This window comes from Neofelis nebulosa, chromosome 6, assembly GCF_028018385.1.
Source record: "Neofelis nebulosa isolate mNeoNeb1 chromosome 6, mNeoNeb1.pri, whole genome shotgun sequence".
Lineage (NCBI taxonomy): Eukaryota > Metazoa > Chordata > Mammalia > Carnivora > Felidae > Neofelis > Neofelis nebulosa.
The window spans coordinates 48,017,271-48,040,006 of NC_080787.1; the positions used below are offsets into that span (position 1 = coordinate 48,017,271).

General features: G+C 44.6%; 1 protein-coding gene and 1 long non-coding RNA gene across 4 annotated transcripts in view; one reads left to right on the forward strand and one right to left on the reverse strand.

Moving 5' to 3' along the window:
- Positions 1 to 14,040, reverse strand: part of PLA2G7 (phospholipase A2 group VII) — a 40,055-nt gene extending 26,015 nt beyond the window's left edge. Inside the window, exon 1 of one of the 3 annotated variants that reach the window (XM_058734169.1) lies at positions 13,909 to 14,040. The gene's annotated coding sequence lies outside the window, so the exon portion shown is untranslated. Of the gene's footprint in view, positions 1 to 13,605; positions 13,757 to 13,908 lie in introns of those variants that run through there. The other 2 variants (XM_058734167.1, XM_058734168.1) reach the window with 2 other exon arrangements.
- Positions 13,166 to 15,066, forward strand: LOC131514309 (uncharacterized). Its single transcript, XR_009263022.1, has 2 exons — positions 13,166 to 13,320; positions 14,022 to 15,066. It is a non-coding gene; the product is annotated as an uncharacterized LOC131514309 (long non-coding RNA).
- Positions 15,067 to 22,736: the final 7,670 nt, after the last annotated feature.

The window sequence follows — 22,736 nt, forward strand, 5'->3', positions numbered from 1 at the left end:
CAGTGCTCACATATTTGTTCCTCCCAAAAGGTGTGTACTTTCCCCCACAATGCACCGTGCCACAACAGCCTCTATGCCAGGCCATCCGTTGGCCCATCCCTCCACTCAAGCATTTCCTAAGCACCATCACTGTGCCCAGTCTTGAGAGCTAAATGGATGGCTGACACCTATACGCCAAACCCTATGATATATATAGATAGATATATCTAGATATAGATCTATATAGATAGATAGATATAGATATCGATCTAGATATAGATCGATAGATCTATAGATCTATCTATATCTATAGATATCTATATCTAGATCTATAGATCCTATCTATATAGATCTATAGATATATCTATATCTATATCTATCTATATAGATCTATAGATATATCTATATCTATATCTATCTATATATATAAGCACGCCAAACCCTATGAAGGGAAATCGTGTGGCAAGGGCTCCAAAGCTAGGAGAAAATTTCAGTTTTGATAAATTTATTTATTATATTTCAATCAAAAAGCCTATAAACGAATTATTCTAAATTAATATATGCACAGGTTTTACGTGTGATTTTTGGCTTAGGATAGTCTTCATCTTGCATTACATGTAGAGGACGGGGATGCTGTAGTATATTTGCAACACCTGTAGCTTCTAAAGGTCTTAACCCTGCTTTGGCTAAATGCAGAGGAGGCACAGAGAGAGTCAAGGATTTATTAAAATGCAATTTGGAGTATGAGATGTTTTGATAAAAGTGGGTTCGGTGCGGACACCAAGGAGGATGGTCAATTTCAGGGGGTGGGCATGCCGGAAGGTGTGGAAAGCCCTAGAAGAGGAGGTCACGCTGGAGCTGAGGCTCCCAAGAGGAGGACGCCTTAGCAGACTGGCCTGGGTTGATGAGGAGATGGAAGGCATGCCCCAGAGGAGGCTGTAAGTGAAGGCACTGTGGGGATGCAGCCTGGGAATCGGTGAGGCGTAGAGGATGCTAGGAGACTGGAGGCAAGGGCAGGGGCCAGAGCACAGAGACCCTTACAACAGTGCATCTCAGGGAGGACTTTTGTCTTACACGTAGTGATACTTCCCGCTGCGCCCAGCAGTGAGGGCCTTTCAACCAGCAGGTGACCAATGAAGATGTCCTGAATTAACACAGGAATGACTTGGGCAGTGCACAATGTTGTCTGTGGGTGTCCTTAGCCCAGTGATGTGTGTATGCATGTGCACGTGTGTGTGTTTGGGGTTTACAGGGGATGTAAAGTGCAGGGCTCTGGGGCCTCAGCACAGCCACTGAGCACAGCTGTGTCCCCAGGCCACAGTTCAGTCTACGACTCGTGTCCCCGTGATGTCACGGCCGCCCCTTGACCCTTTAGCTCATTTCTTCCTGCTAGGTGAAAATCGTGGCTCCCTTAAATGATGCACTCTCCTTCTCCCTGCCCTCCTGTTCCCTACAACGGAAGATGTGAAAGCTTCCCCAAGGAAAACGGAAACCCCAGGAGGACACTCCCTCCGGAGCCTTTCTCTCCGCCTTCGATTCAATTCCACACCACGGCTCACCCCCCCCCACCCACCCCCCACCCCCCCCCCCCGCAGTCCCAGGCTGTGGCTCCACACTTCCTCATCAAGGGGATCTGAGCTCCTTAACGGTAACATCCGCTCCCCCAGTGCCTCCTCAGCACCCCAAAACCATGCTCACTCTATCCCATTGCTCTGCAGTTAATTCGTGTGTCACTTTGTCACATTTAAAAATCGTGTCCATTTTCTTACCCCAAATAGACTGAAGCTGCTCCTGAAAAAGGTCCAGTATCCTTCACCTTTTCAAATTTCGCCATTTTATGGACCTTCACAATACATTCTTTTGGTTTCTAGTCCATTTCTCTAGCTTTATTTCTTACATGAGCTGTTTTGTTGCTTCATGTGATTTTATTATAAGCAACTACCAATCCTCTGTGGAGGTATTACCCATTTTAGATCAATATGACCAAACAGTTCCCATATTATTAAAATGAAAAGCGCCAAAAAAAAAAAAAAAAGAAAAGAAAAGTGCTTCTGCTTTTCTGAACAAAGGGCTACTGTCACTGGCTACAAGTCCCTGGCTTTCTCAAACACTGGCTTCTTTTATCTTCTGATGGCCATTGAGATGTCTGAGAAGAGGACTAGGGAGGCCTTTGAATCCAAACAGAGGGATAATTCATAAGAAGTCTGTTAGCTGTCGTGGTTCCCCTTCCACAGAAAAGTACCTTTTTCCCAACCGCGGGCTTTGAGTTAGCTAGAAATGTATTTACATCTGAAAACGAGGGCCCTGAACAGTCTAATATTGACTTTGGACATTTACAACTGGAGAATCCAAGGCGACAGTGCTAAAACGTTTGATCCTGCAACCTTACTAATCATAATGTTTGAGGATTCGTTACTAACGGCGCCAGCCAATACAAAATCTTCATTAAGAAAGATGTATCTGGCCAGGCAGAGCAGTAACTGGTAAGCCAAAGGCTGGAGAACACAGGATTTACCTTTTTCTTTAACACTGTGAAATTTACCAAAGCAAAGTCAGCAGTTCTAGCGGGAGTATAAATAGGTACTCTGACTTTTGGAAGGCGATTTGGCAAGCTTTAAGTTGTCCATATCCTTGGACCTTTTCACTTCATTCCTGAGATCAGCACACATGAAAAAAATCTTATTCACAGGGAAGGAAAAGCCTAAAAATATAATGCACTATGGTGTTCATTCCAATTCCATTTATGAGAGCCAACCCGCACATATACACATGGAAACCCTACGGATTTCAAGCAATATGAGAATATCATCAATGGGATTTTATTCAGTTACTAACAACATATTTACAAGACAATTCATTATGACTTAGGAAACTCTTTACAATGCAATTTTGATTGAAAAAAATAAAACGATGCTGTGTAAAAATTCACACTAAAAAGACTATTAATATAATAAGGGTGATAGAATTATGTGATTTTCCCATGAAGTTTCATATTTTCTTTTACAATAAAACATAATGCTTTATTGTTGACAATTTAATTTTTTTCTAAAGTTGATTTGTTTATTTTGGAGAGAGAGAGAGAGAGCAAGTGAGAGAGGGGCAGAGAGAGAGGAAGAGAGAGAGAATCCCAGGCAGGCTCCGAGATGCCAGCCCAGAGCCCAACGGGGGCCTGAACTCACGAACGGTGAGGTCATGACCTGAGGTGAAATCAAAGGTCGGACACCTAACCAACTGAGCCATCCGGGTGCCCCCTAACAAATAATTTTAAAAGAATATTTAGTTGAGTTGGTATGACCATGAAAAGTGTTTACGTTTAATATTAAGTAAACTGTTATGTGGAAAATAAAAAGGATTACCCACAATCTCAGATACATAAAAGAGGAAGAAGGAGTGCGGTGGGGGGGGGGGGGGGGGTGAGGACGGCGGGACAACAAGAAGAAGACCCAAAATCAATAAAAGAAATAACAAACATTTACAAAGTTTACCTTCTTGGAAGAGTTTTGTATAGGTAAAAACTGAAGGTAACTTTCTACCCTTTCTAATTTTCTCTTGGCCCATATCTTAAATCAATGAGAACATTTACTTTAAAAAAAATCACTACTTTTTTAAATTAATAAAACCTGAGAAGCATTTTCTTCAATTTTGACGCCCTGACCATGACATAAAATGCCATGCTGATAGATCAAGAAGACCCTTTAAAGAGAGCTCAAAGAACATATTCTTTCTAAATCCATCTAAAAGTTAATACCTTCTTGGGGCGCCTGGCTGGCTCAGTTGGTTGAGCATGCCTCTTGATCTCAGGGTCATGACTCCAAGCCCCACGGTAGATACGGAGATTACTTAACAAAAAAAAAAAAAGTTGATACTGTCTTTTCTTCTGTACTTCCTTCCGTCTGTCCCTCAAGCCACAGTCCCCTACTTGTCCTTTTAATCTCAGCTGAGATCTCTATATAATGCCATGACCTCTGCTAACCCTCTGTTCCCCTATCGGTCACTAGTAAACTCCTATCAGGCATCATTTCCCTTTTTGAAACAAAAGACAAACCAAAATAGTAAGCAAGATGTCCACTCTTGAGTCCAGGATTTATGTCAAGAGCTGATAGGTAAACCTGTGTAAATACCAATCCTGGTGAGAGATTAGGGCATGGGCCTTAACTCTACTGTTCTTGGTAAAGAGAAAAGAAATGGTTCTTTCACAAGTGCCAGTACTCTGTTCCTCAGATTCTTTCTGATGAACTTCTGGAATGGAGGTATAAGGCAGACAGAATAGCGACACTCCTCAAATTCCACATCTTAATCCCCAGAACACGTAAATATGTTTTCACGTGGCGAAAGGGAATCACGGTTACATATGGAATTAAGGTGGCTAATCCATTGACTTTAAAATAGATTATCCTGGGGGTGCCTGGGTGGCTCAGTCGGCTAAGCGTCCGACTTCGGTTCAGGTCATGATCTTACTGTTCACGGATTCGAGCCCCGCGTCGGGCTCTGTGTTGACAGCTCGGAGCCTGGAGCCTACTTCAGGTTTGTGTCTCCCTCTCTCTCTGCCTCTCCCCTGCTCACATTCTGTCTCTCTCACAAAAATAAATAAACATGAAAAAATAGATTATTCTGGGGACGCCTGGGTGGCTCAGTCGGTTGAGCGTCCAACTTCAGCTCAGGTCATGATCTTGTGGTTTGTGACTTTGAGCCCCGGGTTGGGCTCTGTGCTGACGGCTCGGAGCCTGGAGCCTGCTTCAGATTCTGTGTCTCCTCCTCTCTCTGCCCCTCCCATGCTCATGCTCTGTCTCTCTTTGTCTCTCAATAATAAATAAATGTTAAGAAAAAAAAATTTAAAAAAATAGATTATTCTGTATTATCCAGGTGGGCCCAATGTAATCATGTGTCTGTAAAAGTGAAGAAGGGGGCGCCTGGGTGGCTCAGTCGGTTAAGTGGCCGACTTCGGCTCAGGTCATGATCTCATGGTCAGTGAGCTCAAGCCCCGCGTCGGGCTCTGTGCTGACAGCTCAGAGCCTGGAGCCTGTTTCAGATTCTGTGTCTCCCTCTCTCTGACCCTCCCCCATTCATGCTCTGTCTCTCTCTGTCTCAAAAATAAACGTTAAAAAAATAATAATAAAAAAATAAAAAAATAAAAGTGAAGAAGGAGGGTGGCCAAAGAGGGCTTTGTGTCTCGAGACCAGGCACCATGCTGTGCGGTCCTTGGGTGCAAGCCAAGAACCCTGGGTTCAACACAGCGAAGTCCCCAGTCCCTGGCAGTCCCTCGAGGCTCTCCGAGTGCCTCTGTGGATGCCTGAGACACACACGCAGGGTGACCACCGCAGTGGGTGTGGATGCATCCGACAAGATGATGAGCCAAATCCTAGTGGTGCTCCTGGTTTGTGGCTCCCTCAGTCCCATCCCCAACGAGCAGCGGCGTCTGTCTGAGGTGGCCAGAGACTGCCGATGCCAAATGAGCAGATCAGTTGGGGGGGGCCAGGTCCAACGGAAGAACCGGTAGGACTGGGCCTCCTTGGGCTTTGCTGACGGTTGTCATCATTGCCATTATTAACACTGCTCAGTTTATGAACTCACGGCGTAACTGGGGCCGTACGTTCCCTCCATCATATTTGAAGAGCTGATACCCCGTAGCCCTGTGACATGTGTACAAGTCCTATCCCCGGCCATAGTTGAACACTTCTCAGCGTCCACCACCCACTGCCAACTCCCGTTGCCCATGAATGCCAAAAAGACCTTGGGCACTTTATGGGGCACCTGGCTGGCTCAATCAGTAGAGCTTGATCTCGGGATTGTGAGTTTGAGCCCCACACCGGGTGTAGATTACTAATAAATAACTAAGTAAGTAAATAAATAAAATAAAATAAAATAAAATAAGAAAGATGCTGAGCACTTTCTAGAAACTGTGTCTCAGGGCATTCTTTCTGGTATTCCCAGGAAGCATCTACCTACACAGCCAGATGAATGGGTAGCATGTGCCTCTAAGAACTCTTGTGATTCTTCAGTGGGAAAGCAAATATGCTGTAATGGGAATTTTGGCATTATCTCCTTTGAAAGGCTAGATGTTAGACAAGTACAAATTAACCATCTGGCCTGTGGGGCGTTTCCAGTACAGCTGGTATGGCTTTGCTAGACATATTTAATCAGCTGGGAATAGTTAATCTTGAAATACTTCATCTCTTTGACTTCCCAGTTTATCTTTAAGAGAATAAGACGGCGTTTGGGATCTGAAAAAATAAATAAATAAAAGTGGAACAGGCGGGAAGAAGAGGAAGTCAGAGTGATGAGATGTGAGAAGAACTTAACCCACAACTGGTGGCTTTGAAGATGGAGGAAGGGAGTCATGAGACAAGGAATACGGGCAGCGTCTAGAGTCTGGAAAAGGTAAGGAGACGAATTCTCCCCTAGAGCCTCCAGAAAGGAATGAAACCCTAAAGACACTTTGAGGTTAGCCCAGGGAAGTCGTGTTAGACTTCCTACCGATGGAACATTAAGGTAATGAAGTTGGGTTGCTTTAAACCAACAAATTTGTGATAAATCATTACAGCAGCAATAGAAAACTCACAGAGCACATAAAGCTACAGAATGAAAGCAGAGAACAAATATAGGCTGATTCACTTTCAACCAAAGTTAAAAAATAAAAAGTGCTTTAAATATCTCAAAATTGACCCAATATCAAACTGGATGATTGAAGAAGATAAAATCTTCTGCTTTGGATCTTTTACAATGGGATGAAGGCAGGAGACTGTCAATTTTCCAGCCCTGATTTCTAAGCAATCTAGTACTTTTTTTTTTTTATGTTTGTTTATTTATTTTTCAGAGAGAGAGAGACACACACACAGCACCAGTGGGGGAGGGGCAGAGAGAGAGAGAGAGAGAGAGAGAGAGAGAGAGACAGAATCCGTACTAGACTCCAGGCTCTGAGCCATCAGCACAGAGCCTGACACAGGGCTCAAACTTAAGGACTGCAAGATCATGACCTGAGCCGGAATGAGATACTCCACACTCACAGCGTGGAGCCTGCTAGGAATTCTCTCCCTCCCTCCCTCTCTCTGCCCCTCCCCCACTCACTCTCTCCAAATAAATAATAAATAAACTTTTGAAAAATATAGGGGGAGGGGCGCCTGGGTGGCTCAGTCAGTTAAGCGTCCAACTTTGGATCAGGTCATGATCTCAATGCCCATGGGTTCAAGCCCCACTTTGGGCATTGTGCTGACAGCTCTGAGCCTGGAGCCTGCTTCAGATTCTGTCTCTCTCTCTCTCTCTCTCTCTCTCTGCCCCTCCCCCACTCATGCTCGGTCTCTCCCCATCTCTTAAAAATGAATAAACATTAAAAAAAAATTTTTTTTTTAAATATATAAGGGGTGCCTGAATGGCGTAGTCAGTTAAACATCTGACTTCAGCTCAGGTCATGATCTCATGGTTCATGGGTTGGAGCCTGTGTCAGGGTTGAACCATATATATATGGTCCAAAAGGTCAGTAATGCTGTGTTTGAGAACCCTGGTCTAAAGGCAGACTGGAGAAACTATATCCTTATTTAATAAGGAAGATATTTCTTTCATTCTGAAACCGGCTAGAGGAAGGTGGATGCCTCATCAACACAAGGAAGAACTTTTTAATGATCAGGTTGTTTGTGACGTATACCTTACAGTGTGGAGAGAGTCCTCTGTCATGAGAAGGGTTCAAACATTGCTAACTGGCCCTCTGCCAGGGACACTGGAAAAGGGATCGATGCATTGTTCTGGCTGGACTCCGAGGTTCCATCTTTTTCTAAGATATAGGACTCCTTTTAAAAGCATCAGCAAGGGGCGCCTGGGTGGCGCAGTCGGTTAAGCGTCCGACTTCAGCCAGGTCACGATCTCACGGTCTGTGAGTTCGAGCCCCGCGTCAGGCTCTGGGCTGATGGCTCAGAGCCTGGAGCCTGTTTCTGATTCTGTGTCTCCCTCTCTCTCTGTCCCTCCCCCGTTCATGCTCTGTCTCTCTCTGTCCCAAAAAATAAAATAAACGTTGAAAAAAAAAAATTTTTTTAAATAATAAAAAAAAAAAAAAAAAAAGCATCAGCAAAAGGGCATCTGGGTGGCTCAGTCGGTTAAGCATCTGACGTCAGCTCAGGTCATGATCTTGGGGTTTGTCAGCTCGAGCCCTGCGTCGGGCTCTGTGTTGACAGCTCAGAGCCTGGAGCCTGCTTCAGATCCTGTGTCCCCTCTCTCTGTGGCCCTCCCCTGCTCACACTCTATCTCTCAAAAATAAATAAACATTAGAAAAATGTTTTAAAAAACTTAAAAATAATAACAATAAAAATAAAAGCGTCAGTAAAAAGTTCTTGCCTCAGACTTGCTAGTACTGAAACTCAAAAAGAAAAAAGATAGTACCTAATCCATTAATATCATTTTTGCTCTGCCGTTTTAGCTAAGGGAATCAACACTTCATCTGGACATTGTCTCAAATGAATGCGGGACTCTCAAGGGACTTCTGCAAAGTCTCTAAAGCCTCTTATCTTGGGCACAGCAGACACAACTCTTGTGTAATCCTTTCACAACCCAAGAAAAACGATAGATTCCAAAAAGCAAGATAAGAGGCAGTTCCCTATTGTGCGAGTAATTTAATAAAACACACGCTCATAAGCGTAAGCACTGAACAGCTGCAAACAAAACACGATGAACTGATTCTACTCACACGTTGAAAATGTGCACTCACCTGCATCTGGTTTCCAAACGTTTGGTGCCCTACATGGCTTCCAGGCCACAAATATTAACAGTTACCTAAGGTCGCTGGACAGTTTGCAGCCGCGCTGGAAGCATATCGGTATATTCCACACCGGTTAAACCCCACCTCACTGAACTGGTCAGGTTTTGAGGACTTCAACAAATGACAGTTTATGCAGCAGGACGATCGCTGAACAATAACCAGACTGATAAGGGAACAAGGCAACAAATCAAAAGAAGAGCTGTTCAAGGCACCAGGGATGTTTACTCTGGGGGAGACACGGATGGCACATGGCCGCCACAGTTCCATGGAAAGAGGACATGTTGTATATACTCCCAGACTGGAGAACTCTGTATCAGCAGCCTTTCAACAGTTACCATGTTCAATCAGAGGAGCAATGTAAATGCAGGTCTGGGGACTCCTAGCAAAGACACTGAAAAGGGGACTCTTGCATTGGCTAGAGGTAGAAATGGGATGCACAGGCTGGGCTAGGTAACCCTAAACCTGAGGTTTAAGATCAGAAGTCTGCAAGGGCCAGCCAGGTAACTCAGATGAGCTAAACGGGACGTGCGTGAAAGAAAAAAACAGTGGTGGGGAGAGGGGCAAACAAGACCAGCTGAAAAGGAACACCACCACCCTGTTCCAGTTGATTGCTGTTATGTAAGGTTGATAGCTCCATGGTACTAGATTTTCTTCTTTCCAAGAAAAGCTGGGAAACCGTATTTGTATGTACAATCTACTGACTCTATTGATTTTTAAAGGATAGCGGCTAATTCAACATTTCAAAACATTACAGAAGTCAAAGAGAATAATTAGTCGTCTCTAGGAGAAACTATAATCTCTCCCTCAAAGATGCCCCCATTACTCCCAACCCCAAGGGGAGATACAGATCCCACAATTATTGTCATATTTTGTCTGCAGTTTGAATCACCAGACTGGCCACTTCAAGCTAAAATCAGATGCCCCAGCCAATAAATAATTCATGGGGTCTGGGGCGCCTGGGTGGCTCAGTCGGTTGAGTGTCCGACTTCGGCTCAGGTCATGATCTCCCGGTTTGTGAGTTCAAGCCCCACGTCCGGCTCTGTGCTGACAGCTCGGAGCCTGGAGCCTGCTTCCGATTCTGTGTCTCCCTCTCTCTCTGCCCCTCTCCTGCTCGTGCTCTGTCTCTCTCTCTCAAAAATAAATAGACATTAAAAAAATAATTAATGGGGTCTGGCAAATGAAGATAAATGACAGCCCATTCCCAGAGCAGAATCCTCCACTGCACACAGTGTAAATGAGGAAGGACTTCTATTTCCTTGTAAACAAATACATCTCCTCTTAGTATGTTGCATGTCAAAATGAGGCAGGAAAGAGAAATAGGGTTGCCTCATTGTGGCAGTTAGTTGTCCCGTCCCTGAGACGGTCATCCCTACCCCAGTTGGTAAACAACTTTGAAACTCCTCCCTGGCCCTCTAATATTTAGTCAGTGATCAATCAGGGAAAGTTCAAGAGTCCCCTCTGAGAGAGAATGCTTCACTAAGGGAAGCAACTCTTATTCAACTCTGGGTCACAGCCCTCTCCAGAAATTCTGCGGCCACGAATAGACTTTCAATTATCAACAGACCTTTGCACTCAGATCTCTGCATACAGCCCTATCCGGGACAAAAGGAAATCTGCTAACTTCCTTGTGAACTGTTTTCAGATTCAAATACTCTGTTTTGAACTTTACCCGATCACATTCGACTCCTCACAGTAAGTCAGTTATTACACCAGCATCCTTTTACTCCACTCTGAGATGGCGCGTTTAATTGGTAACTCTTAGTTGAGATATTCCAATCTTCTGAGCAGATCAAAGTATTTTTTATGTGCAATACACATAATTTATTGTAACGGATAAAGTAAGTGAAAAGAATGAAATCTATGGTAAACTTTTTGAAAACGAAGCACAGAAAATTCCAAGTAACGCGGCATTAGCAAATAATGCCGGTAATAAAGTCTTACCTCGCCCTTAAGAGCATAATCAATCGCTAGCTTATTTATTTTTACAAGCTAAGTGGACCAGACGTAGCAATGGCATCCCCACCAAGTAGAAGGGAAGTTTGAGACAAAAACATTAAGGAACTTCCTACTCTGCTTCCCCAAACAGCTTCTGCCCACCTACGGCTACCATCATCTTCCAGGTCACCATAAAAAGCCGGGGGCTAGTCTCCTTCTTGCCCTTCTTTCCCTGCAACCCATTCTTCACAAGGCACCGAGAGTAACTTCTGAGGAGACGTTAAGTCTATTATGGCACGCCCCTGCTTTTGGTTTACCACTGCCCTTGAAGTCCAGACAGTGTACCGGAGCCCAAGAGGCTCTGCCTGACCTGGCCCCTGGCCCTCACCCTGACTCTCTTCCCTCACCCTGTTCCAACCTTCGCTCTCTTCCCTCACCCTGTTCCAGCCACGCTGCCCTCCGACTATGTCTGGAACACACTGAGCTCGTGCTCAGAGCTGTGTGATTGCAGTTCCTTCACCAGAACAATCTGTCAATGTTCTGGGAGCTCATCTCAAGGCCATCTCTCAGAAAAATCACTGCTTAAAACCCAATATAAGAAGCTGGGCCTCTCCCATCATCTCTGTCTCTGTCTCTCTCTCTCTGTCTTCCTCCCTCCTTCTTTCTCTCTTTCTCTCACACACACACTCGTCACAGTACTCTACCACAGCACTCTGTTGCCTTTGCTTTAAAACACCTAGTGGTATCTGAATTTACCTTGCTCATCCCTCGATTCTAGAAGGTGAACTCCTTAAGAACAGAGACCACATCTGTCTTAGTCACTGCTCTATACTCAGTGCCAGGCACACAGTAGGTGCTCAATAAATCTTTCTTGACGTCAATGAAGGAATGCACAAACTTGTATGAGGAATCAACTAGCCCATTGAATCCAATCAGTATTGATTCTTACAGCTGATTTTTTTCTTTCTCAACTAAGTTTCTTTTTTAAAAAAACGACAGGCCCATATATATCAGACTGTTTCGATTAGTGTGTTATGAGTCATACCTGTAAAATGGAGCAAAGTGACAGTGAAGGTACATAATAAGTGCCTGGCTTCATAGAGAGGGGCGGTAAGACTCTGTTGCCCGTCCCTTCAAAACACAAAGGTTCCTCAGAATTCTGGTACAATGCAGTTTTAGAACCAGACATTCCCCTTCAATTGCCCTTCACTCAATACTTTCTCTTCAATGCTTCACTTTAATGTAAATTTCTCAATACCTCCAGAGGTCAGTCTAGCCAATAACCATGGATCTTGGGGGGAAAAAAAACCTTGATTCATCAACCTTCAGATGAATCAAAGTATAAATAACCTGATGATCACCTTCCTTTCCAGGAAATAATCCGTTTTCTGGGGTGTCACTGAAAGGAATACAGATTCCTAAGCTCCGGTGACATTCCCGAGGGTTCCACTCGTGTTGCTCAGGTACCTAGTCAGCACTTGTCTCAATGCTCTACCAGGAGACTCTCAAACAGTATGGTAAAACCTAACTGGGTAGGGAAGGCGTATTCCTCACTACTGAAGTTCAAAGGGCACAGACATACAATGGACAGGAAATGAGGAACCAGCTGTCCAGGGCTCTCTTTACAGGAAAGCCTTGGGGTGCTGGGCAAACCCCTTCGACACCTCGGAAAGGATTCCTCAACTGTAAAATGAGTGGCTGAACCAGATTAATATCCCTCACAATTCATAGTGTCCGCCTTGAGTACAAAGGGTCCCGTTCAACAAAGAGCATCACCATGCCGTCCACGGCGGCAACCCCTGCCCGAATGTCTGGGGAAGGGAGAGAACCTACAGTGCCCACATGCAATGAGTGGACGCTGGGAAATCCAAGGAGGTAGGTTCTCACCAGCTTCTAGGGGACCACCAGAATTCCCTCCGTGAGGAGATCTGCGGGGTGCTAGCAGCTCACCAGTCCCTTGTGGTGGCCAATACTTAATGCCCTGGTCTCTTGAGTTCAAGGGGAGCCCAAGATTTGGTCCTGAGCCTTTAGGGATTGTCAACACTTTAAGGGATACGCTTTCCAGCTCCTACTCCCATACCAGTCTCCCAGCTCAGGATTCTCGCTTGGGTCGAAGGTAATTTGCACAAGTCTGATTTGTTCACACAAATCTCTCCCAAACCTGAGCTCACGTGTCCTTCAAAAATGGTGAGCTCCCCTTTATGAACCCTACACACCTCTCCCTCCTCCTGCCTCAACACCTCTGCAGCAACCGCAAGAACCAAAGACCTGAATGAAAGCCTGACCTTTTCGTTCTCTGGGGCTAGAACCTTCTACCAGAAGCTCCAGAGTATGATGGGAGGAGAATGCTCTCTGCTGTGTGTGACTTTTGTGTGACTTTTTACAAGCAAGCTTCCCCTTTACTCTGGGTAGAGCCGGGGTGATGGTGTCTGAAGGGGTGGGGGGGGGGGGGCGGCGGGGGGAGGCGTGGGACCCGCGGAGCCTGTGAGCAAAGCAGAGGTAGTGCTTTTTATTACCCTAGTGGTACGGCAGCTACTCGGAACTGGGCTCTGGAAAACGCCACACTCCCCAAAGAGAAGTGTCCGTTTTGTCCCAGTACAGGAGACCTAGAGATAAGAAACCTCCCCGTGTCCCCTGATTCCCTCTGTGCACCGAATTCTTAGGTTAGGAGGGTTGCCTCCTCGGTGGGGGGGGGGGGGGGGAGGGGGGGGGGACAGGCGTGGGAGAACTGGGCTCCAATTCCGTGACCCTCCCCGCAAAGATCCCAGCGCGCTGTCGCCAGGCGGCAGGGACGGCGAGCCGACCCCGGGCAGGACGCGGCGCGGCTCCCCCCCTTCCCCCCACCCTCCCGACGCCCGTGGCAGTGGCCGCTCCGGGATCGCCGGCCTCCCGCGCCGGGGCCGCGAGGGTCCGGCCCGAGCCCGGCGCGCCCCGCGTTCGCTCCTCACCCGGGCGCTGCGGTGAGCTGCTCGTCTGAACCAGGAGCCCTGGACCGCTCCTCGCCGCCAGCGCTGCAGTTCCCCCGGGGCGCGCGGCGGGCGGGTGGGCTGCGCGCCGGTTTTGCCCTCGGTCCGCCCCGGTGGGGGGTGGGGAGGGACGGGGCGGAGCGTGTGGCCGCCGGCCTCCCGTAGGCAGACGCGCGTGGGAAGCCAGCGCTCTGGCGCACCCAGCACCCTCCCCGCGGCCCCGGGGTCCCGCACCCCGCACCCGCTGGATAACGCAACACGCCCCAGGGATGGACCCAAACATGCCTCGGGTGGGTGCTGTGCCGCCCAATTTCTGTTCCCAGACTCCGGCCTGATCAGATCCGCTCCCTGCTGCACTCCGCATCCAGCCAACCTTGTCTGTCCTGCTCACTTTCCAGGCACTCTGCTTCCATCTGTAATCCCAAATAGCCTGCGCCTTCCTCATTTCCCGACCCTTGTGCGTTCGACTCCGACTCAGACACACGTGGGCTGTGCTCAGGTTTGGAAAGCCTGCCACCGTGTCGGTTTCATTTCTGCGTGGAGATGCGGGCAAGGGCCATCAGAAGAGCATTTATGACGGGAAACGTAAGAAGGGCCAATCTCGTAGCTCAATTTAACGCAATTATTTGGGGTTTAGCTGACATTTCCTCCGTTTCCCAATGCCTTCTCCTCAATCTGCTTTCTAATGAAAACATACTCATTTAAAACTTCATTTAGAGACTCAGGGAAAATAGTTTGAAATTCCTGCGTGGCGTTATTAAAGTTCTGTACGTTTAAAATAGTGATTTTTGGTTTTCGGTGAGGTGACAGAATGACTCTGGGCACGGTTTTGTTTTGCTTTGTTTTGTTTTTTCCCTTAAATCCCTTCTGCTTCTCAGTTTCCTCACCAGTAAAATGGAGATAGTCAAAACACATCAGTCAACGGCCTCTTGGAAGAATGAAATGTCTGTGCATGTGAAATGCAAGGACAGAGCAGTCACCTGGGAAACAGTCACACTGTTATCTCATATCAGTATCTTTAAAGAAGCAGGCACTTATTGAAACCTAACAGTAGATGAAATTGAAATAAAACTTGATCAGCTTAACGACATTTTCCTGTACTTCCTGGGCTGACCTCCTGTGAAGCAAACTGTCCCAGAATATTCATGGAAAAGGGTACATGTGCCCTAGGTAAGAGATCTCTAAGGACCTCAAGACCTGATGAAGAAGCTGGAAATTCAGCATCACACCTAAAAATGTGGTGGGCTTTGAAAGCGGGTCTGGAAGGCAAGTATGAAATATTGTATTTGTTTCTTTCAGTGCCAGCCAGCTCTATGCTTTTCCCATCATAATAAGATCAGATTCTCTGATGGGATGACAGTGGTTGGCATTTTATAGGTTAGTGCCCTGAGAAAATACCCAGTGTAGGGTTGCCAGATTTAGCAAAAAAACAAAAAATAAAAACAGGATACCCAGTTAAATGGAATTTCAGATAAACAACAAAAGCTAAAAAGCTTTATATATATGTATAAGTAGGTTCCATGGGACTTGGAAACAAATGAGCAGAGAAAGGGAATCCCAAGATGACAGCTAGGCCTAGCCTAGAAGCCAACCCATCCTGATGAAAATAATAAGCTAGAGGAGAAAATGGGATTCAATAAAACTGAAGATATGATTGGGAACTTGGAAACCCCTGAAGCTCTTAGCTGGTGACAGAATGCAAAAAAAAAAAAAAAAAAAAATTAAAAGATTGTGGGGGGAATAAACTTAGAAATTCCCTGGCTTACACCAATGGGTTACCAAGGCATAAATAAATACAAAGCCAAAAGATGCCCACACACTGAGCTCACAAGATTAGGCGAATAAGGATAGAGAAAGGGGGCTTAAGCCCCCAGAATGGGGGGGGGGGGTGGTGAAGAGCCCCCAGGATAGAGAGGGAGGGGCAAAGGCCCCAAAATAAGGGCACAAAGGTGAAATAAACAAGATTAGGTATTCAGGGTGGAAGCACCCCCCCCCAATTTAGTACTATAGCATCAGGAAAATGCTATCTTAGTACTTAGATATTAGTACTATCTTCACAGGAAGAAAGGACCAAGTTAGGTAAACAGGTAAATTGGGCTATAGACCACTGCGCTGCAGGTAAAGCAGCCCAGAGCAGAGATAATTAACAACAGAAAATGTGCCTTGTTAATTCTGAGGTCACATGTCCTACCTGTCCCATCCCCTAGGCTAGCTAAGATAAACAAGGGGGGTGCCTCATGTCTTCTGTAAACAACCTTCTACCCGACTGCCCAGTGTCAGGATTTTGCTTTGTATTAACCCAAACCCCTAACCCCGAATATCTTCAAGACCTCTTCCCTCACATCCACAAGTTAATGTTCACAGATTCATTGTCTCTTTGTGCACACCCATCACCATGTTTGTAAGCCTTCTGATCCTAATAAAAATGGGGCAAGTACCCTTATTTGAGGCTCTTGTCTTTTCCTGGACGTTAGCCATCTCTTGCTTTTCATCCTGCATCCTGCTCTTTTGCTGGCCGAAAGAGAACTTCAGACTTAGAGTCTATGACAAAAAAGAAAATTAATTAAATTTAAAAATTTTAAAATTATCCTTTGGATACATACCTAGTAGTGCAAAAATGTTGATTCAAAGAGGCACATGCACCCCAATGTTTATAGTAGCACTATCAACAATAGCCAAATTATGGAAGGAGCTCAAATGTCCATCAACTGATGAATGGATAAAGAAGATGAATAAGGAAGATGGAATATTACTCAGTGATAAACAAGAATGACATCTTGCCATTTGCCACAATGTGGATGTAACTAGAATATATTATGCTAAGGGAAATAAGTCAATCAGAGAAAGATAAATATCATATGATTTCACCCATATGTGAAATGAAAACAAAGAAGATGAACATAGGGGAAGGGAAGGAAAAATAAGATAAAAACAAAGAAGGAGGCAAACCGTAATAGACTCTTAAATACAGAGAACAAACTGGGGGTTATTGGAGGGGTGTGGGGTGGGGTGGGGCTGAGCTAAATGGGTGATGGGCATTAAGGAGGGCACTTGTTGGGATGAGCACTGGGTGTTATAGGTAAGTGATGAATCACTACATTCTATTCCTGAAATCTTTATTAAACTGAATGTTAACTAACTTGGATTTAAATAAAATTTTAAAAATAAAATAAAATAAAAGGAGCTCCAAGGGAGGAAATGTCCAGGAAAGGCCTAATGCTAGTGTGACACAGCTTACGATAGATTGATTTTGAACTACTGAGTGGTATCTAAATATAGAAACTACATTTAAACCAGAAATCCAAGAATATACCTCTCTGAGTGGCCCAAAGAAAAAAGTATGAGCAGAGTGCTCTATTAGACTATTGGAGACAATATTCAGATAGTCTAATAATGGGAACATTGCTTATTGGTTTTCAACTTTTAGAATCACCTTATAAACAAGCCAAAGTAGAATAAACTATGATTACACAAGAAAATGTAAATAGATTAATTTTTAAATGTAAAAATAAAGGTAGGTAGGTAGGTAGAAGGAAAAAGAACTGGGGAGGAGGGTGGAGAGAAGGTTGGGTTACTAAGGGTCTCATTTTAGAAAATCGAGAGATTCTGTCTACAGTTGGTAGGACAGAAATAAAGTTCTGGATGTATAGCAATTCTGCAGAGGAGAGAACAAGCATGAATATACAGAAGTAATTCTATCAGGAGGCTCAGGGAAGAGAAAAGATAGGGCCGGTGTGTTTGTGAGCCAAATGCTCACTCTCTTAGTAGAAATTAGATAGATAGTGCCTAAGATGATCCACTAAGAAATAATAGTACCATGTATTATTTTGGAAACACAGGGAGATCACCAAAAATCCAACAAGAAACACTTAAGATTGATTATCTTTGGGGAATTAGACTGGGGTAGGGATGGAAGAGTCTGACTTTTCTGTTCTAGTACTTCTTTTCTGTTCTAGAACACCTTAACAATTTGAAGTATGTGTATGATTACATTGAATAAATATTTAAAACTTTTTAAAATAGGAATTTGTCCAAAGGAAGGCTTCAGAGAGAGTGGCTTTTGTGAATGAGTGGGAGGTCATCTGGAAGAAAGAAAGCAAGAGCACGTAGAATGCTGGAACAGAATGTAGAACTGTATGAGCAAAGGCACAGGGACCTAAAGGTGAATGACATTCCTTGGGAATGTCAAGTTCCCCACTGTGGCAAGCATCAGGTGTATAGATGGGGTGGGCCAGAAGTTAAGGATGACAAGATAAGCTGGGATTACTATAAGAGTCTTCCGAGTGATGCAATGGGGTGTAGAGTGTGAGCTCCTTAAGGACAAGAACTCTGTCATTTTTATTCCCCTGCATCCAGTACGGAGCCTAGCACACATTAGTTGCCCTCTGGAATATTTAAATGAATGCAAAACATCGTGAGGCAATGGGAAACCATCAACATTTGTAAGCAGAGCAGTAGCATTACAGATTTTTGGAAAACAATACTGTACTAAAAAAAATTGAGATTGGAGAAATTGAAAACAGGGGATGAATTGGGAGGCTATGGGGTGAAAGGTGGTGATATAAACTGGGATAGTGACAGTGGGAACTGAGGTAGGAAGATCTACTTAAGGGATATCAGCAAGGTATAAAGGATAAAGCAGAGGGATGAGTCCAAAATGGCCCTGAGACCTCTAGTGGGGAAACCAGGTAGATGATGGAGCCATTAATTGAGAAAAGAAAAGCAGGAAGAGGAACAGGTTGTTGAAAGTGAGATAATAGGGGCGCCTGGGTGGCGCAGTCGGTTAAGCGTCCGACTTCAGCCAGGTCACGATCTCGCAGTCCGTGAGTTCGAGCCCTGCGTCGGGCTCTGGGCTGATGGCTCGGAGCCTGGAGCCTGTTTCCGATTCTGTGTCTCCCTCTCTCTCTGCCCCTCCCCCGTTCATGCTCTGTCTCTTTCTGTCCCAAAAATAAATAAAAAAATTAAAAAAAAAAAAAAAGAAAGTGAGATAATAATGCAGTTCTGTACACATTGAGTTTGAAAGACTCGAGGACGAGGTTTTTAAATTGTGAGTCTTGAACCTTTAATGGCTTATTAAATGTACTTGGTGAGTTGAGACACATTTTTTAACGAAATGAAACGTGATAGATTTCAAAGTATATCACATGTGATAAGGTTATGTTGTTTCACAGAACAACTTTGTTCCAGTTGTATACATATTCAGGTAACTGACATAGAATGTGTTTTCTACCATATGTTAAAAAATAATGTTTGAGGGCGCCTGGGTGGTGCAGCCGGTTAAGCGTCCGACTTCAGCCAGGTCACGATCTCACGGTCCGTGAGTTCGAGCCCCGCGTCGGGCTCTGGGCTGACGGCTCGGAGCCTGGAGCCTGTTTCCGATTCTGTGTCTCCCTCTCTCTCTGCCCCTCCCCCGTTCATGCTCTGTCTCTCTCTGTCCCAAAAACTAAATAAAAAAAAAAAAAAAAAAAAAAAAAACGTTGAAAAAAAAAAAATGTTTGAGAGCCTTTGGCCTTGGATACCAGGCAGAACGAGTGGGAGAAGAAAAGGAGGGAGATATGGCTGTGACTTGGGTAACAGTAAAGCATGAAGAGAGTGATAATGTGGGAGATGGTCCTGGGCTCTGTCTGAGGCTGTTTGAAGCTTTCTGAGCCCCATGGTGGCTGGAATTCACTCCTTAGTCATGGAGTCAGTCTGTCTGGTGATGTGCATTCCCGGATGATGTTTGCTCTTCCAGGAACAAGGCCAGAGTGGCGGCTTATCTGGTCTTGCAAAATTAGACAGCAGATTGACCAAAGGCAGAGAAAATGAGGGAATTGATGGTAATTTGAAAAGAGATTTTTTTTCTAGTTAAGATGAAATAATACATTCCTGTTGTTAGAAATCTAAACAAAACTGCAAACATAGGAAGCGGGTGGGTCACGCAACCCCAACTTCATGAAGGAGTTATTTAACATTTGGTGCATATCTCTCCTGACATTTTTTCCAGACATAGTGCGGTAATTAAGAAGGCTGAGTCAGACAGACCTGGGCTTGAACCCAGTTCTACCTTTACTAGCTCTCAAGGCCTTTGGCAACTTCCATACCCTTGTAACCTTTCAGTTTCCTAATCTGTAAAGCAGAAATAAGAATAGTATTTGTATCACAAGGTTGCAGTAAGAACTGAAAGGGATAATGCATGTAAATTGCTTAGGACAATACTAGGCAAGCAGAGTGAGCATTTGAAATACCTATGCATGTGTATGTATGTGAACATACACTTTATACGTATATATGTACAGTAAGACCTTGGTTTGGAAGCATAATTCATTCCAGAAACATGCTTGTAATCCAAAGCACTTGTATATCAAAGCAAATTTCCCCATAAGCAATAATGGAACGCAGACAATTCCTTCCACAACCTAAAAATACTCACACAAAAATGATTACAATACTGTAATATAATACAAAATAATAAAGAAGATACATAATAGAGAAATAAACAGCACTTACCTTTGAAAACCTTCCTGGAGGGTGTGAGGGAGATAAGAGAGAGGAGGGTTACTGTGTAGGAGATCTTTCACTATCATTAATGGAATCACTGCTGTCTATTGGCTCAGTGGAATCTTTCCCATTTTGTGCAACTTTAGCAAGGAACCTATCCAATGATGTTGGTTTTGCCTCCCTTTGAGGCTTTCGCAGAAACGTGACATTGCCTTGTCCTTAAACAGATTCACTGCTCTCACTGCTACAGCCTTATTCGGGTGGTGCTTTCCCACAGAATTTTGCACTGTTTCTCACGTTTTACACATCTCCCTAATCTCATTTGAAGTGAGGGATTCAGTTCCTCTGCAGACGAGGTGGAGATATAGACTTCTTATAAAATCTTGCAATTTTGGCCATTCGCATACCTTGTACATACTTCTTGACGATTTCCTTCTTAACCTCCACAGCAATCATCTCCTTCTTACCGCCTTTCTTTTCAACCTTTTTCTGCATGGGGGCCATTGTATACACTCACGCGGATGTTGACTGTGGTACAGTGTTAATACACTCTTGTCATGTACCGCATTTAATGTCACTGGCAGTAAGAGGAAAGGGTCTATATCTGCAGGCAGCCTGACCTAGAATGAAGCAAAGCATTCGTCAGCTTCCTCTTGAATGGAAAAGCAAAGGACTGTCCATAGGTGTTTCGAAGTGACAAAAAATACATTAGTGCCAGGCGTGGCGCCTTCCAACGTTCTGAAAACTCACCGGTTTCTGCCAAACACCGCAGCCTGAGACCAAGCATCTGGGCATCCCATAATCTCACAGCGAGAGAGAAAAGAACCATTGGCTCAGTTGTGATCTTGTGACATTCGGCATCCCGTACTACCACTCGGATTGAAAGACATCGCTCCTTTATCAAGTTAAAATTTATTAGAAATGTTGGCTCATCTTGCAGAACACTCGCAGAACAAGTTACTCACAATCCAAGGTTTTACTGTATGCGGGAAAGAGAATTAATATATGTAAATGCACACATACATACATAACATGAATAACCAAGAAGAACTGAGAAATATTGGTCACATGGGTGGGTTGAAAGACAAGAGAGAGGAGGGTTATTATTGCAAGCCTTTGACTCTTGGTTTTGGCTCAGGTCATGATCTCATGGTCCACGAGTTCAAGCCCGGCATTGGGCTCCATGCTGTGGGTGCAGAGCCTGCTTGGAATTCTCTCTCTCCCCTTTCTCTGTCCCTCTCCTGCTTGCTCATGTGCTCTTTTTCTCTGTCTGTCTCTTTTTTTCTCAAAATAAATAAATACATTTTAAAAAAAGATTGATGAGTAATATCCCAAACACCTAGAATAATGCCTGATGCACAAAGGCATTCAACAAATATCTCATTTTTTCCTGTCACTCCCAGATGCCAGATCACCATTCTGTCCTCCCCACTGTATTGCCTCCTCACAAGTATTGCTTTGAGAACAAAGTCTATGTAGATTTGTTGTTATCAACTTCTTTAGAATTGGAGGGAGGCAGAAGAAAATCAAATCATGGGGTTCTGAGCAGAGGTCAACAGTAAGCAGTAAATATACAATGGAGTGACAAAGCGGCCCAGCCAACCCTTGAACTTGTGGTCACTGAACATCTCTTATATATCCTGAGTTTAGTTAGGGTGGGGATTGTGGGGAATAAGTTTAGGAATTCCCTGAACTTGCACCAATGGGTTAAGAAGGTTTAGGCTGAAAGCATCTGAGATTAAGTAAACAGAGCAGAAGCGCCCCCAACATAGTACAAAAGCAGAAAGCTGCTTTCACAAGAAGGAAGGTCCAGAATAGGTAAACAGGTAGACAGGGCCATAGACCTCAGTAGGGTGAAACTGACCGGAGTAGGGCTGATTAGCAAAAGTAAGGTGCCTTGTGGACTCATGCTCTGTCTTACCCCTAGGCGAGCTAAGATAAACAGAAGGCTATCCTTGTGCCTGTGGTAAACAACCATCGGCCCAGTGCCAGGATTTTGTTTTGTATTGACCCAAACCCCTATCACAGGATATCTTCAAAACCCCCTTTTTCTCGCACACATGAGTTAATGTTCGTGGTTTCATGGTCTCTTTCCGCACGTCCGTCATATTTGTAGGCCTTCTGATCCTAATAAAAATAGAGCAAGGACCCTTACTTGTGGCTCTTGTCTTCTCCCAGACATTACATCCTCTCTCACATTTTAATTCTGTGTCCGCTCTCTTGCTGGACAAGAGAGAACTTCAGGCTCAAAGTCTGTGACAGGGGGAGATGGTAAGAGATGCATTAAAACACAGTGGCTGTGTGAATTAATCAATTCACATAATGTCAACGGATCGCAACATTCTCATCTCTAAATGAATTTTTGAATCACGATTTCTAAAGTCCCTTCCTGATCTAAAAATGGCTTCTATGGAGAAGATACTCAACGGCAGTCACTTCAGCCAGAAATGCTAGTCCCAGTGCTTGAGCCAGTGTGACCAAAGGTCAATGTCTGGCCCATAGATGTTGCCGGGTGGCCTCTGTGTCTTATCACAATATAAGCAAGTGACACTTGAGGGTAGATTATTGACATTCACCCCAGATGAAGGCATTCATTCAGTCATAATTTTAAAAAAAATTAAAATTTTGACAGA